Below are 16,827 nucleotides of genomic sequence, written 5' to 3'. Positions count from 1 at the left end.
CAACATTTGTAGTTGAGGCCTTTAGAATGGAAGAATGTATTTCACTAATTTTTGTATACATTTCTTGTTTTGTATTTAGTGATAAAGGAATCTGAATTTGGGTATAAATTATGTTGTAATATGATTTCTTAAACCTAGACTAGTAGACTAAATATTGTAATTACATTTGAGTAATTAATAAAAATCTATTTATGTTATCTTATTTGGCTTCAACTTTCATATTTGTTTTCCTAGTTTTGTGTAAGTAAAAAAAGATTATGTTTCTCTAAGCTAATACAACACATATGTTATACTAAAGTGTAGTATAACACAAAAAAAATGTTATACTAAAGTGTAGTATAACTAAAAAAAAGTGTTATATAATCGACTATAAATAACATAATTCAACACTTATATCTATATATTAAAATAACACAGAAATTGTGTTATCGTTGACAGTACAATATCACATCTGTATAACACTGATAAAGTGTTATGTAAAGTACCCTGACCAACGATAACATATTCGGTCTTAACACATCAGAAAGTGTTATCGTATGTTTTCATAACACATTTTCGGTGTTATTAAAAGCATTTTTTCTTGTAGTGACTGCTGCTGCTGCTGCTGCCTGCCGCCTGCTGCTGCTGCTGCCGCCTGCTGCCTGCTGCCTACTGCCTGCTGCCTGCTGCTGCCTGCTGCTGCCTGCTGCCTGCTGCTGCCTGCTGCCTGCTGCTGCTGCCTGCTGCTGCTGCTGCCTGCTGCCTGCTGCTGCTGCTGCTACTGCCTGCTGCTGCTGCTGCCACCACTACTACTACCACTACTACTGCTACTACTACGTCTACTTCTACTTCTATCACTACTACAACTACCACTACTACCATTACCACTACCTCCACCTCTACCACTACTACTAATACTACTACTTCCACTACTACTACCTCTACTACCACTACCACTACCACTTCTACCACTACCACGACTACCACTTCCACTACTACCACTACTACTAATACTACCACCACTACTAGCGCTACTTCTACTGCCACTTCTACCACTCCTACCTCTCACTACAAGAAAAAAATACTTTTAATAACACCAAAAATGTGTTATCAAAACATACCATAACACTTTTTGATGTGTTAAGACCGACTATGTTATCGTAGGTCAGGGTACTTTACATAACAATTTGTCATTGTTATACAGATGTGTTATTATACTGTCAACGATAACACACTTTCTGTGTTATTTTAATAAATTGATAAGTGTTTAATTATGTTATTAATAGTCGATTATATAACAAATTTCAATACTTATAAATTTGTGTTATCCTACACTTTAGTATAACACATTTTTTGTGTTATACTACACTTTAGTATGACACATTATTTGTGTTATATAATGAAGTTTGCATTACACAATTCTTTGCATAAAAAGTGTTATTGTAATAGATATTTTAACACAATTTTCGTATTATTTTAATATTTAGATAAGTTTAAATTCTCATTATATATTTCATTTTTATAACACTAATTTATTCTATTATATTTTAATTTTTTTTATATAATTAAAATTAGCTTTCTAATATATACTAGCATCATCAAATGAACTTGATTTTCAAATAACAAAAAGTAAACATTCAACATTGTATTAACAATCCACAAATTAGTTTAAAACATTCAACACTGTCATCAACAACAAAATGTTCTTTAAGTATTAAAGTAGTCTTAAATATTCAACATATTGACAAGTTACTACTTTCAACACAAAATGTTCTACAACTGCCCAACACAAAGACTTCAAAATTAAGTATCCTTTTCTACTTCGCTTGTCACATCTGCAAAATAAACAAAAAAATATTTTATTGTTATTATCTAGCATCACAAATTACTTCCAGAAAAATGCTATGGAAATTATATCCAAGAAAGGACACCACATACAAAATAATGAATTCACAACTACACCAAAGCAAACAAAGAAACCAAACACTAAATTATAAGACATTGGTTGTTTTTTGAGTATGAAAATGTACCTCTTGGAATAACTTTTTTAGAAGGCCATGCAACTGTGGAACCAACTGCTTCTTGTATTGTAAGCATTGCGTCATTAGGACGAAATAAGTAAGATTCTGGTACAATATCAACATCAACCCATACTCGCATAAAGTCTGGTCCAAGAGGCTTTCCATGTTAGTTATCTTTGGATCACTAGAATCCCAATGACCTTCAGCAATAATTACATCTGCCCAGTCAAGCAAGTAGCAAGCATTCTTTCCTTCTGTAAAGTTATGTCTTTTTTCTAGTGCAATACTCTACCAAATTGATTTTAAAGACAATATATTAGTTTCTGTATTTGTTCTTCTAAAATGAAAATTTAAAACAATAACAACTTTGATAATTTACCTTAGGGGACTGAATATTGTTTGACTGCGGTACATTGCGAGACTGTCCTTCGCTTGGTGTCACTTTACCACCAACCTAAATATAAAACCAAGATAAGTTTCATTGGAAGAAAAGAAAACTAAGGTTTATAAGTGCAAGATAGAATTACCACCAAGTGTTATTTAAGTAGATTCATCATTTCAGTCATTTTGAGCTACATATTCTGTTGCTCTTCTTCTAACTTAGAGATCTTGCTATTACACATATTAACAACAGTTAGCTTTGACCTTGTTACGCCTCTTCCGTGTCCGATTAAATGACCAGATTTTGGGTTACCAAACAATTTTGTCAAGGCATCCTCATAAGCGTTGTCTGTAGTTCCAGATTTTGGGTCTTCAAGGAGTATCTCATTCAATGAACCCTGGATATAAATTAGTATAACTAATGTATGCATTATGGAAAATTAGTAAAAATTCACAAATATTAAATGACTAATACTCACAAAAATATCAGATGCCGTTGGGTTTATAGGTTCACCATTCTTCTTGGTATGGGCTCTCTGAAAAGCATCGATTCTAGATATTCTAACATCCTCATTTTCTTTTTTCTACACAATACAACAATAGAGATTATAAAATAGAGAGTACAATAATGGAAGCAAAAATATAAACAGTATAAAACTTAATTATTACCATATCATCGATTGTTCGAGCATATCCTCTTCGACTTAAGGTGTGTGGAACAGCTTTCTTTCTTCTCTCTTGGTATTTGGCCCTTATATCCTATTTAATAAATAAGTAAAAGAGGCATAACTATATTTAATTTAACACCAATAGAGATAAAAGAGGCAGCAACATCACTTCTTACATCATATTTCTTACCAAATGTTCTTTACTAATTTTTTTGCCAACAAATGCTCTCCATTCTACATAACTTTTTATGCAATCCGACTTTAAGGCTAGTTGTTCACTCTAATTTTTTGCATTGATAATATCCTTTAAAAGTCTAGATTTCCCAGCTCTCCATAGTTCTGCCATCATTTCAAAGCACATCTTTTTTGGCAAATCATCATGTAAGTCATATTGTGCCTACAATAGAATATAGAATAATATATTATATGTTTAAGTGTAGAGCTGAATATAAAAAAAAAAATACAGTCATAAAACTTGTAATTCTACCTGAATAGATGCCCAAAGAACATCTCTCATAATTGGTGAAACTTTCCTCCAATCTGAAATAGTGTAAGGAACAACCTCTCGCACAAGAGCGCCCACAAAAGAAGAAAATTGCACTGAGTTAGTACCAACTGGTTGCCCTTTTTCATTCCAATTTATTATCCTTAAGTCATTCTTCATCTTGGTAAGATTTTCCAGTAGAGTTTTTCCCCTTGTCTTCTTGGCTAAGTTCATTACATTTGCATCTACATCTTGAGGTATTTCTTCAATCTCAGTTTGATTTGCCTCATCAGTTATTTTTTATAATCTAACAGATTTTCTAAGAGGTTGTTCAAGTTCTATCTCAGCCTCTTCTTCACATTGTGCAGCAGCCACTTCTTCACATTGTGCAGCAGCCCTTTCCTCATCAACTATCTCTTCATGTTCCTCCCTTACACCCTTTTCACAAACACTATCAACTACCTTATCTACTTCATAATTAAGAGATCTTCTGGTTTTTGAACTTCCAAGTGACATCTCCATGTCTTCCACATCATCATTTGGATTTGGCTCTGTATTATAGACCATACGACGAGTTATTGCTCTAGTACTAAGAGTAGGTGGTGAGTCAATTACAACTCTAATAGGTGCAGTAAACATACGAAGAGAACTCTTTTTCTTTAAAACGGGGCTTCTAAGAAACATATCGTCACAATCAGCTTGAGTCTTCAATGACGATTTTCACTTTTTGGCCACAAAATTGCATAAAGCACCTGGATGAAGGTGTTTTTTTGGAGATCTTCGTAATGTACTCATTTTTCAAGTTGAAATTGCTGCAATATAAAAAGAAAGATAACATAAGAATATAAATCAGAAATGCAGATCACCAAAGAGTAATAAACATATACCAAAACCATATAACCAGAATTATTTCATTCAAATTAAAATAAAATCATAAAGTACACCATACAGAGTAATAAAACCATATTTGTTTCATTCAACAAAAGAGTAATAATACACCAAAATTACATACAAAAACTGTAAGTAGATTTGTTTCATTCAAAGTACATAAGAAACAACAGGAAACTCAATTTTCATCATTGGATTCAAGTCCAAAACACCCTCTATTTGAATCCTTTAAAGCTATATACCAATTACTTGACTCATTCTCCCTTGCATAAAAAGCTTTTTTCACTTGTGAAGCTGATACAAATGGATCCCTAATGGATTGAGCTTGTCCTATATTAGAATTTACAAGCGTATAGAACTCCGACTTCTTCACACCCATTCGAATATTCGCCCAATCGTACCAAAACAATGGCACCTTAAAAGTACGATAATCAAGCATAATTATATCCTTGATAACACCAAAATAATCTTCTTTATCATTCAATTGCCCACTGTCATGTGCTTCCAAGTATACACCGCTGTTTTGAGTTGTTTTCTCAACTCCTTTTTTATGGAATCGAATTCCATTAATCATGTACCCTTTATAGGAAGTGACACCGCGACTTGGACCTTCAGCCAATTGAGCTAACATGTCATCTACTTTGTTCAAGTTAGAAATCTGAAAATAAAAATATACTTGTAAGAAATTTGTACACTAAAAGAAAACGTAAACTTTTATCTTGGCAATAGAATACAACCTTTTCATAAAAGCATAACGGGAACCCTTCAGAATGTCAATTCCACAACAAAGTTTGATGGTTATTCAGATTTGAGTGCCTTTCTTTCAGCTCATCCATATGGACATTGAGAAATGGTTCTACAATATCTGAGTTAAACAATACATACCGACGCGCTACTGCCAAGTTCAATCGATCAAGCTCAAAGCACTCTGCTGCTGATAGTGGATTTTCTTCTAGTAATGTACTATCTTGATTATCATTTTGCTTTAAAAATGTTTCACAAAAGCGTACAGATTCAACAACAAGATAGCAGTTTGCAATTCATCCTTCTGGCCGTGCATAATTTGCTACAAATCCTTTCAATACTTTCATATATCTCTCAAAATGGTACATCCATCGAAATTGCACTAGACCACAAATTCTAACTTCTCGTGCTAAATGAACAACCAAGTGAATCATTGGATCAAAGAAAGAATGAGGGAAATATTCTTCTAGTTGATAAAGAATGTCAAAGGCTTCTAGTTCCAATTTCATAATTTCCTCCTTATCAACCACACGCTGACACAATCCATGGAAAAACTTAGAGAGTCGAAGAATTGTCTCTCTACAACCTTCTTCCATTAAACCCCTTATAGCAATAGGCAATAGTTGTTGCATAATCACATGAAAATCATGAGAATTAAGTCCTGCCAGCTTCTGTTTCTCCACATCTACACAGTTTCTAATGTTAAGCTATATCCATAAGGCAATTTCATGTCAAATAGCCTCTCACAAAGCAACTTCTTATCAGATTTTGATAGAGTGTAAGCTGCAACAGGAAGACGAGTAACACCATTTTCTTCATACGGATGGAGATGAGGCATAATGCCCATCTCTGTCAAATCTAATCTCGAGTTGTAGTGATCTTTAGATTTTCCTTTGCAATTGAGCAATGTGTTAAGTATGCTTTCAGAAACATTTTTTTCAACATGCATAACATCAAGGTTACGACGAACAACTAATATTTCCCAATAAGGCAACCTAAAAAAAAATAGACTGCTTCTTCCAGATTTTTTCTGTGTCTATACCACGACTCCTCTTTTTTCCCTTTCCAAAGTCGTTAGTCACTTTGCTTAACTACTCAGCTACTTTAACACCTGTCAATATAATTAGAAATTGTGGTGCTCTTTCCCTTGCCCTAGCTGTTGTATATTTCTTCTTTCTATAACAGTGTTCTTGTGGTAGAAATCGAATATGATTGCAAAAGGACATCTTTTTGCTATGCTTCAACCAAACAACATTTGAGTGCTCGCCACAAACAGGACAACCATACTTCCCTTTAGTCGCACATCCAGCTACGTTTCCATAAGCTAGAAAATCATTTATGGTCCATAGTAACATGGCCCTTAAATTAAAAAACTTCTTTGTAGAAATATCATATGTATAAGCACCATTCCATAATTCAAGTAACTCATCTATTAAGGGCTCTAAGTAAACATCTATGTCATTCCCGGCTTGTTTAGGTCCAGGAATCAACATAGATAGAAAGGTAAATTCATCCTTCATGCACAACGCAGGTGGCAGATTATATACAACGAGCATTATAGGCCAACAACTATACGTAGAACTCATATTTTTGTAAGGATTGATCCAATCAGCAGCAAGTCTGTAACGACCCAAATTCACTAATAAGGCTTAAGGGCCTTGATTAGTGTGCCGGGAGGGCATGATGAGAATTATGTGTGATGATTATGATTTTAAGCATGTTATATGACTATGTGAATTATATTATGTGATAATTATGATGTGTGAATCGTACCACGTGAGTGCTGTGATACTAGTGTGATGCACGTGCCGGGACGGTCCTAGAAAGCTAGATAATGGTAACTGGTGATTTGGTAACCCGTGTAACTGTTAGTAACCATAGAGAGTAACAAGTTTTATGGGGAAAGTGGTAGAATTGCAAAGCTGGTGAAAAGACAAGTATGGCCTTGAGGTTTAGTTAGGAAGGGGTATTAGTGGAAGGGTAGAACAGTCATTTGGTAGGATAAATGATTATTAGCTGAAGGGAAAATATGATATACGTATAACATTTGGAGAAAGGGGCTTTATGCTGAATGTTGGAGACCTAGAGGAGCAAAACTAAGATGGAAGGGAGAAGCTGAATTTAGCTCTTGGAAGGAGAATTAAGGAGTGATTGAAGATGTCAAGCAAGCTTAGACCAAGAATATTCAGAGGTAAGATCTTGATTATGATATATCCAAGTTTTAGGTCTGAAATTTTAGATAATGAATGTGAATTGAGGCAAGTTGGTGGCTGGTTTTATGTAATTTCAGAATTGGGAAATCAAGGGGGAAGGAGGTTTAGAGCTGGAGGTTGGACTCATCACTCAAGGTAAGGTCTTTGTATGTTTATTAGACTTGTTTTTGTTAAGGTATAGGGAGTTTGGAGTGTGGTTTGAGTTTGGGTTCAAGCTGTTCTTAATTTTCTGGTTTGAGTTGTTAAGTGTGAAATTCAAGAGTGGATTTTAGGATTGAAGGTGTGAGTGAGCTTGGGCATGATGTTTTTGGGTTGTTGTGAGGTTTATTAAAGGTTTAGAGTTGGTTTTGGGACTTAGGATGGAGTTTGGGGTGATTTGGAGAGGTTGGAGCTCGGGAAAATGTGAGGGAAAAACCCAGAATTCTGGGCTGCGAAGGCGTGCCGCGGCATGGGTTTTGTGTGCCGCGGCCTGGAGTCTCTGATTGATGGGTGCCGCGGCACAAGAAAGTGGTGCCGCGGCACAAGGCTAATTTCAGGATGTCACATTTGGCAATTTTTGGCCTTTGCTCCGGGGGTTCGAGAGATGTCTCCGGGGTGTTGTTCTAAGGTTTTGGTGGTTCCGAGAGTGTGGATTGGGTTCCGGGAAGGTAGTCTTGGATTGGTTAATGACAAATAATATTGTATTTGTGTTGTGATTAGGACTTTGGAGAGGCTCGAGGTAGAGGACCGTGCTCGCGGCTTCGTGGCATCGGAAACCAGTGAATTGAAAGGTAAGAAAGCTGCACCTGAGTATGTGGTTAGGTTGGGACTAAGTGTTCCCTATGTTGGTATGTATTGTTATGTGAGTGTGATTAACCATGTGGTCACGATGGGACTAAGTGTTCCCAATATTTGTATATCATGTCGTGAGATGGTGTTATTACGCCATGGGACATACGATTACCGGCCTAAGGGTGTCGGAATCATTATTCGCACACTGGGGCGCGGCTCAGCCACTGGGAGCTGAGGCAGCTTGTTTATCACTGAGCTTGGTTAAGCTGGCCAGAGTCAGTGAGTATTACACTGGGGGCGGCTCTATTGAGCCGAAGACAGTGTGCCAAATAGAGGGTGCGACTAAGGGCGCCAACCCTGAATGTTATTTGATGGGTATGACAATCTATTGGTTATGAGTGTGAATGTTGTGCTATGAACATAGTTGATTGACTGTCTGGACGACAACTGTTATTACTGACTGGATAAATGTATGAAATGTTGAATTCCTGGTTGAGCATTGTGAAATATTTGTTAAGTGTTGCTGATCTTATTATGTTATCATGCTTTCTTGCTGGGCCTTGGCTCACGGATGCTACGTGGTGCAGGTTAAGGCAAGGGCAGGCTGGACCAAGCCCGAGGTGGAGAGCTCCAAGGTGAAATGTACATAGCTAGCTGTTCGATCACCACGATCGAGGAGTGGACCAGGACAGGGACTACCTAACTGCTCGTTTTTGCCTTAGTATGGCCAGTCAGTGTATTTAAACTTTGTAACTTTTGTAAATGGCTTTTAAACTGTCATTTTTGGGATCCCATGTAAATAAACAATGCTTAGTAATGAAAATATAACTTTTGAGACCAAAACACTTTTAACCCTAGTTCCTCTACTGTTTCAGTAACACGATTTTACGTAAATAACTTGATTAGCAAGTCTGGCACCTTATAAACACACAGTGTAACGGTCTTGGCTATCCAGGGCGTTACAAAGTCCTAATCGAAGGTTGTTAGGTTCAAGTTGAAAATCTGGCCATCTCTCATAAACTGCATCCCAAGCCTCTGAATCTACCGGGTGCCGCATTTTCCCGTCTGTTCTTTTATTGGTTGAATGCCATTTTAAGTTTAAAGCCGTCTCTTCTTTTCTAAACATCCTTTGAAACCTTGGTATGATAGGAAAATATCTCAACAATTTTGCAGGCTGCCCTTGTAGAATCTCTTTTGTCTGTTCATTTTGCTTCCATCTTGGATATTGCCAAGTGGGACATACTTGGGCATCAGCATTTTCTTTTGTATACAAACAATAATCGTTGACACAAGCATGGATATACTTATAGCTCAGATAAAAAATCTATAGAAATTTTTTAACTGCATACATTGATGTCGTAGGAGAATATCTTTCGGCAACATTTCTTTGATCATCTCCAACATATCAATAAAGCCAACATTTGAGATTCCATTCTTTGTTTTTAGATTATACAGCCCAACGATAGACGAAATTTTTGTATACTTTGAACAACCTTCATACAATGGAGATTCAGCATCTGCTAATAGACTATGAAAATCAGCATCATTGTTATCGTCACCAAAATCATTGGCGTTACTTGAAAATACTCCCGCTACCCAAAATAAATCATATTCAAAACTTGTGTTTGTTGTGCTGCTTTGAATTGGATCTTCCCCATGATGAAACCATGTTTTGTAAGATTGGTACATGCCCCACAAAACTAAGTGTTCGACAACTTTGTCTGAAAGTTGATGTCTTAGATTGTAACATTTGTTGCATGGACAAAGAATCTTGGCTGGAAATCCGAGATTCGTCATGGCTGTCTTAACAAACTCCCTAGCTTTTTGCTCATATTCAACTGTTGCTCTACAATTTTAGAGCTCACTTCAATAATCAAGCACTGAAACTTAAACTTATCCCCAAAATAAACTATGATTTTGTTTACTAACCTGTTAAGATGGATCCAACTTTTATCCATCTCCATTATTATAAATGTCACCCAACTACCTTCTCATTTACTACGAAATTTAGAAGTAGATTGTAGTTAGATTTCATCCATGCTATTGAACTACTATTACTACAACACTCTACTATGTTAATTAATATCTCTTTGACAAAGATATGAGTTGAAAGACTTTCTATATATATGCTGCATATTTTCGTGAACATAGAAAAATAAACAAACAAGAACATGTATTTTCAATTATTGATTGTTCTTTGACATTAAGTGACCTACATATATAAAATCGATTAGAAATGAAAGCTACCTTAACAAGTGTATAGACAAACAACACACATATATTATTCCTTATCTCGGCGCAGCACACAAATTTTTTAGATCCTACTTCACTAAGACACACAAGTTCTCAACCTTCCGTTATCACCGCAGCACACAATAAAAAACTCAGAACCTACTTCACTATAGATGAATATTTAAGATATTAAAACTCTAATATTTCAATAATATAAAACCAAGGTAAAAGTAATACCTCTTGCAAACAAAAATAAGAGTCTCCCGTAACAAATTACTTGCACACCAAGTATCTTGCCTCTTCTTTTGAAGGCAACCAACTAGAAAAGTTTCAACTAAAGAGAAAAAAAAACTCGGCATTAAATAAAATAAATAGATAAAGAATATATCATGATGATGAGGGTGAGGGGAATTTTTTAAATTATGAATTCTAATCACTCCAAATGTCTACCACCATCACCATCATCATCATTAATTTAAAGAGTAAGAAATTTCACACAAAAGATTAATCACGCGGCTCTAAAGCAAATTGTGAAGGTTAGCTTTGTTTGAATTGGCCAAAATAACATGTATATACAACTATATATATATACAATATATATATATATATGCATGTATCTACATGAAGAATATTGTTGTATAAATTGCGTAAGATTTACTACTTGAAGAGAGGAGCAATATATATATACTTATATAGAGGAGCAATATTTGATGTGTTTGTTTGACTTATAATTAATGTGTTCTGTTTATGGAGAGATCATGTCATATGTTTTGTTTTTGGTTTTATATACTTGAGTTTAGATTTTCAATTAATATGTGAAATTAAAAAAAAAAAGCTTAAGTACGTGAAATCAAACATAGAGAAAATTAATTTAGTACAAAGAACCAAGCTCAAAGAACATAGAAAGAATACTCCCTAAATTGACAAAATCTAAAACCAATATATAGAGGTCATTTTAAAAAAAAATAATATAAATAAAATAGTATTTCCTCAAGTAACATTAGAAAAAGAATTACTCACTCTATTTTGACTGTGTTTGTTATGTACTTTAATTTTATATACTTAAGTTTGGATTTAATATACTTTATTCTGACTGTGTTTGTTATGTATTATATCTTTGTTTTGTTTTATGTACTTGTGTTTGGATTTAATATATTTTGGGTTGGTTTTCAGTCAATCCAAGTCCGAGTACGTAAAACCAAACGCAAAATACATTACATCCAAAATTAACTAGAAAAAAAAAGATCAAAGTAAACGAGATAAAATCCAAAGCCTATATGGAGGTCATTTCCGAAAGCTTAAAAGAATATGGCTATTTTGCAACATTAAAAAAAGAAACTATTTTCACCAATTAATCATCCTTTAATTTATCAAATTATAAATTGATGTAACTTTATGTGTTTTCTTTTTTGAGGAAATGAAGGCTCTTTTGAGAAGATTGGAGTTGTTAAGTAGTCAAGTCAAAAGCCTGGAAATGACTATTGAGAAGGAGGAGAATGACTATATTGCAATCATGAATGATTTGAAACTCAAGACGAAGCAGAGAAAGAATAATTTGAATGTTAACAAATCAGAGTTGAAGTTATTGGAGTCAAGATTCTCCAGCTTTTGCAACCATACGATGGATGAACTGAAGCGCTTCAAGAATGAAGCTTCCCATCTACGCACTTGGTTTGCTGAGATAGTTGAGAAACAAAGGCTTATCAACCAACTTAAGCCAACCTTCATCCCACAAAATCACCACTTTTGACTTGAGAAACCCCACAATTTTGTTTCTCACAAAATCATCTCATAACTTTTGATTTGATAAGCACTTTTGTTGTTTCTCATAACTATTAACTAAACATTTTTGAGGGAGACAGAAAGTTGTTAGACTTTAACTTTGGAATTGTTGTAGAATTTTCTACTATAATACTTCACTTGGTATGATGTTATTTTATATGTTCCATATGCTTTAAGTTGTAGATCTTTTCTGCTACTAAAATTAAAAATCATTACAAAATCTATATGATTAAGTATTATTATACACAGGGTGATGTCCACGAAAACCAGAAGTTTACCATGATGAATCCATGTAGTATAAAGAGCATAAATTCATCCTCCAGTTATTCTGAAATCATAACCTTTTCTCAACTACCTGTCATATAACCACACAAAAAATAAGCATAATAGACAAAATAAGCCAAAAAAGCCAAAAAAAAGATCATTTAGATATGAGAATTAACACTAATACAGTTAGTGTTAATTCTCATATCAAGAAAAGCCAAAAAAGATCATTTAGATAGAAGAAGATATGCATCAAGTTGTGTAAATTCACACAAAACACCAACTGAGAGAATCAAAACACAAAACACCATCTAAAAGCTTCTTAGAATAGATAATTAATGTATCATCATAGAAAGGTTTCTTTTGCTCATTACAATTTATGTTCACTACCCCTCATTATCTTTCTTTGCCAAAGTCAGACTTGAAGGGACCAAATCTCTAAGAAGTTTCAACCAACCCCTGTCCAAAGTCAGACTTGAAGGGACCAAAGAAAAGAAATAATGTTTGCTAAACTAAATTTTGATTCTCTTTGTTTGTATATTTCAAGAAAAACTCCACTCTAATCATATCCATAATGTATATTAATTACATAGTCTATATTAGTTTATTTTATAAACTTAGATTATATAATTTTTAGTTTATAAATATTATTCATAAATGTATATTAATTATTAATGATATCTAACTCCAACCATATAATACTATTACTATAAAATACAAAAAAAGAGTTTATTATATATTTATACTATTACTATTACTATATAATATATATTTATATGTATACTATTACTATATAATATATTTATACTATTATTATATATTCATGTATTGATATATGCAACAAGGACTACTTGAAGAACATTTGGGAAAAGGAACAAACACTTTCTAACAATTTCGTTTTTCTCTCAATCCTTACAAGAAACACATTCAAATTCTCTTTCTCTGTATTCTCTCTTTCTCTCAATACAACTTATCCTTCCTCTCTTTTTCAAAATGAAAGACAACAATATATATATATATAAGCTATCAAGTTAGTTTACAACTAATACCATTAGGTTAGTTAGGATTTGTAGGAAAGATCTCCACATATAGATTAACAAAGAGATTTCAAACTCAAATTTCTTACTCAGGATTCAAACAAAAAATTTTTACATAGATATTACTTGCTTGTCAACTTTAGGCAAACATAATTTAGCAAAACTAGCTCATAAGAATAACAGTAACACAGTAAGAAGAATCAAATGTAATAATGCACAAGAATCTGAGATTACACCATAAGTCTTTATTAAGCATCAACAATCTGAGATTACACCCTATACACAGTTGAGAAGAACTAGTACACTCAAATTATAATAGTTCACACACAATAGAAGTCCTAAAGAAACTCTCTCACAAAGCTAGTTCTCTCTTTCTTAAAGTCTAATCTCTAAAAAATACGGTATTATAGAATGAGGTATATGCCATTCTCTTTGGTTTTCCTTTGTTAAGATTTTTAGAGAACTTTTCATCATCTGAAAAAAAACTATCAGTGTAATTTACTATTAACACAGTTAGAAGAATAGTCTATTAAAAAACTTGATCTTGAAAAATTTTCCATAAAACAAATATATATGTATTAGAATAGTGAAAATAAAATATTATCACTCAAAAGTTCTTAATTACAAGTGCCAAATGTACAACAACACATATTCTTTATCAACAATATTAACCACTTGTCAATTGAAAACATGCCAACAAATAATATCATATTCTAGTTGCTATATTATAAACCCCTGGAAAAACAGATTACAAACACACAGAAAAATGGCTAACAATATCGAAGAAAAAGTCAGCTGACAGGAATTTAATCAAACACACCAGAAACGCCCAAGTTTTCTTGGTTCGGACTTAACCAAATCTGGTTAGTCCTACAGCCAAGGCAACAGAGGTACTTAGTCAAATTCACTATCAAACATGAGATTGCACACTCAAGGCACACAATGACAAGAAGTTTTCTGAAGTAAGTCATATTCTGTTGTATTCCACACTAGTAGGTAAGACTATAGTCAAGTAAGTCAACTAGTCATCTCAACAAGTTTAATATCACTTGTATCAACATACATAAAATCATTTCTATTTAAGAAAGCCACTGTGTGGAATAATTAGAGTAAACATATCTTTCTAGTGTTGTTAGAAAGCTAGCTTATAAAGTAAGTTATGGTAGTTATATCCTACACATTGTATAAATGTTCCAGCTATCTTATAAAGCTAGTTGGGTATTGTGAGGAAGAAAAAAAACTCAAGAGAAGAAGAGTGAAAATAGAGAAAAAATGCTGAGATGTGATATTCATTCTTGCAAGGTTGAGTTATGTAATGGTGTGTGTTCTTTCTTACTTTCTTTTCTGGTTTCTTGCTGTGATCATAAGGTGTTTGTGTGTGTTGTTTAATTCTTTAACTGAGCTTTTTGTTTCTTATTGAAAACATTTGGGGGCTTGGAATTGGTGAAGTAATATCTAAACAAATGCATCAAGTTCATTTAATTTTTAAATGTAGAACATCATATTGCAGCTTAGATGTAGTAAATCTTAGAAGAGAAATAGAAGAAGCAACACTTTTAATAACCCATGTTGCTAAACAAGCTCATTATCCAAATTCATCTCTACAGAGTTTAAAGGTTCTAAAAAGCTTGTCTCTCTGATATGAAAGCTTCTACAGTTCACAAATGTCATTTTCAAGAATATCTTCATTACAATATTTTGCCATTCAGAACAGGTGTTATACATTCTCAATGTTCATAGAAGTGCCAAAAAAAAAGCTTCAAACCAACTTTTTAAATCTGTTTTAGGGACAGTAAAAATAGAAAGTGGAAGTCTATGTTCCAAAAAACAATCACCATATTCCATTACACCAGTTGATTATATATTTAGATAGGAAATAACTTGGCTTAGAATACACACTATATAATGAATAATCCAAATGCAATGACAAATGACGCCACAGCAATTACTGTAGTTTCCACTGTCTTTTTACAGATTGAAACTTAGAATCAATAAAGAGATTATTAAGCCCTTGAGGCTGGTTTTGGCTGTGGAGTAGAGTGGTGTCTAGCCAACACTTATTCGAACCACGTATGTGTTTGTGTTTGTGTTCCTCTTTATGTTTCATTTCTGTTTTGATTTGATTCCTTGATTAAACCAGTTTTGTCTTTAAGATTGATTATTGATCAATTGTTTTCTGGTTTATGGTGTGTTGATTTTCACTACAATTTATCAAATACATATCATCATTAGGACTGTATTATTATTATTATTATTTAATTCATTTTCATTGGTGCATTTTTCAAAATTTGATCTCATTCACTGAACAAACAAAAGAAAACACTTTCTTAAATCTTAATTATAAGGAAGATCAATGATCTGGGTTTTGGAAAGACAACAGAAAATCTTCAGGATTACATTGACTAATACCATTTAAATTATGAAAAGAACAGCTAGGGTGTTCAGTTTTCTTTCCAAAATTTGAGACAGCTCCCAAACTCTTTTCACAACAGAATTTTATCCATGCAAAACTCATTCTACATCAATCAGTTGTACTAATAACTCTAACAATATCATGAGAATCCTAAATTCCATAATGGAAAACATCACTGTGCTAATTATGGAAAATTAGTTTACCCATTATAGGCCATATAAATACCAAGTTTAGTATGAATAAAAAAAATTACACCTTTCCCACAATAGGAAACAAACTTCTTATGTCCAAACCAACCGAGATAGTTTATAAATATACAATCAGAGAAAGGAGTTAAACCTAGATAGGATTAGCATTCTCAGGATCAAAATGATACTCATGCATGACCGATTCAGTCCCTTGGCCAGGGCAAGGGCCTTTATAAAATACCAAAATCCTCTTCCCCCCTATGACACCTTTGGTTGATTTGAGTCTTCTGGATGCTCTAAAGCCTGCCTTAACTCTGCCATTCGCTTCCTTCTAGCTCCTCAAACCAAGCCCTGATTGGAAATTGCAACACAATGAACATAAAACAAAGAAGGCATTTTGCCAAGAATTTAACCAGATAAAACTAAGACAAAACACATAAAACTCAACCAAAGATTTTAATTTTGAAATATGCAAAATCTGATATTATAGATTCTATGAGACTGTACCAAAACAAATGTCCCAGCAATATGCAAAATCGAAAACACATATGAAAAATTGAAAATTAATTTTGAAAACCACAGACTTTATAGATTCTATGAGATTCAAGCTGATAAATCTAACATCTACAACTAATTACTTACCTGGCTTACCAAGACCGAAGAGAAGAACAAATTTGAGAAGCCCAACGACTGGAAATCGAAGGTTGACAGAAAGATAGAGAAAGACGAGAGAGAGAGAGTGAGGAGTTCGTAGACCGTACG

Source organism: Humulus lupulus, chromosome X, assembly GCF_963169125.1.
Source record: "Humulus lupulus chromosome X, drHumLupu1.1, whole genome shotgun sequence".
NCBI classification, from domain to species: domain Eukaryota; kingdom Viridiplantae; phylum Streptophyta; class Magnoliopsida; order Rosales; family Cannabaceae; genus Humulus; species Humulus lupulus.
Note: the sequence above shows the minus strand (reverse complement) of the source record.